The sequence below is a fragment of the Belonocnema kinseyi genome, chromosome 9 (assembly GCF_010883055.1).
Source record: "Belonocnema kinseyi isolate 2016_QV_RU_SX_M_011 chromosome 9, B_treatae_v1, whole genome shotgun sequence".
Lineage (NCBI taxonomy): Eukaryota > Metazoa > Arthropoda > Insecta > Hymenoptera > Cynipidae > Belonocnema > Belonocnema kinseyi.
In genome coordinates this window covers 84,470,767-84,472,695 of record NC_046665.1, presented here as the reverse complement: position 1 = coordinate 84,472,695, position 1,929 = coordinate 84,470,767, and the positions used below count along the sequence as shown (strand labels likewise).

General features: G+C 23.8%; 1 protein-coding gene across 1 annotated transcript in view; it reads right to left on the bottom strand.

The window, feature by feature from the left end:
• Window positions 1-1,929, bottom strand: part of LOC117180246 (carboxy-terminal domain RNA polymerase II polypeptide A small phosphatase 1) — a 26,089-nt gene that overhangs the window by 6,128 nt on the left and 18,032 nt on the right. The window lies entirely within an intron of this gene.

Below are 1,929 nucleotides of genomic sequence, written 5' to 3'. Positions count from 1 at the left end.
ACCATATTCAGCAGAAACCCTTGGTACAGGGACCCTCTATCCGCAACCCGAGGACGCGTTCGGTGGCTTTATCATAGGCCCTTCGGTTTGATTCTAGAGGAAACAAAACCGAACCAAAAAAAATTTATATATATATAATTTAATTTATATCCAAGGAATTTCAAATGATTTCTGCGTGTGTTAATGGATATTTATAATTTCAAGATATTTATAGAGAACATTAGGGAATAAATTACATTTTATTTGAAGGAGTTTCTAGAAATTTTAAAAGTTTCAAGAGATATGAAGGAATGGGAGAAATTTAAAAGGATTTTAAAGATTTTAAGTTATTTTAAAATTAAAATATTAATTAATATTAATATTAATTTTAATATTAATTTAATCCCTAATGTTCTCTATAAATCTCTTGAAATTATAAATATCCATTAACACACGTAGAAATCATTTGAAATTCCTTGGATACAAATTAAATTAGAATTATTCATCAAATTTATGTAGAAAAAGCCAGTTTTTATGAAATGCACGCGCGTTTTCGTCCCTGGATTCTTATTTTCTAATATTAAAAATATAAAGTATTTAAAAATCCTAACAAGTTATTTTTTAATATTAAGAGTTCTCAAATATTTTGAAACGAATCTCTTGAAATTCTTTGGAATCTTTTCAAATACCTCAAAATCTTGCAATTACTTTCAAATTTGGTTATGTTCTTTAGATGCCCTAAAATTGTTGAAATCCGCAGAAATCCCTGGAAATAAAATTTATTCCTTAAAGTTCTCTAGAAATTCTTAAAAATCTCTTGAAATCGTAAAAATGCATTAAAATAAATAGAAATCATTTTAAATTCTTTGGATATTTTATTTTTTAATATTAAAAACAAAGTACATATTTAAAAATTCCTAGCAACACATTTTTTTAATATTTAATTAAAAATGAACTTGTTAAATGAAAATTCAAATATTTTATAGAGAAAACGTTTTTTTGGGTTAAAAATTCTATTGTTTTGGAATAGAATTCATATATTTGGTTGAAAATTAAATCTGTAGTTCAAAATTTTGGGTAGAAAATTCAACAATGTGGTTAAACGTTAATTTTTTTTAGATGATCTCTTTGCATTCATCCTTATCTGACAAAAAACGGTCTAATGAAATACACGCGCATTCTATTCTCTGAATTTTCATTTTTAAATATTAAAAACATAAAGTAACTATTTGAAAATTCATAGCAAGACATTTTTTTAATATACACACTTCTTAATTTGTTTATATTATTTTGGTAGAAAATGTATATATTTGGTTGAAAATGAACTTTTTAGTTGAAAATTCAACTACTTTATAGAGAATACGTCTTATTAGGTTAAAAATTCGATCATTTTGGAATAGAATTCATATATTTGGTTGAAATCTAAATTTGTAGTTCAAAATTTATACTTTTGGGTTGAAAATTCAAAACATGTGGTTAAAATTTAATTTGTTTCGGGTGAGAATTCGTCTTTTTTTTCTTTTTTTTTTTGTTCCAGTTAAACTTTTTTATTTAAAATAATATTTCTTGATTCTTAAATATTCATAATTTTCTTTAAAAAATTCATATCTTTGCACAGTGGGGCAGAATCGTCAAAATCCGGCCACAAGTCTTTAACTAATTAAAATTTAACAAGAAGGCAGTTATTACATGTTTTTTAAGATAGCTAATTCCAAATTTCGCATTTAAAATACAAAATTCTTTTCAGATTTGATTAAAGATTTCACATTAGTAATTAAAATTTCAAAATAGCGGATGCAAACTAAAAAAGTCTTCTTTTCACCGAAAATTAAACTTTTGTTTAACATTCGTCATTTTCTATAGAAAATACAATTATTTTATTAAAAATGCAACTTTTTTTGGTTGTAGTTCAATATTTTTATTTGAAAATTTGATTAAATTTTAACTACT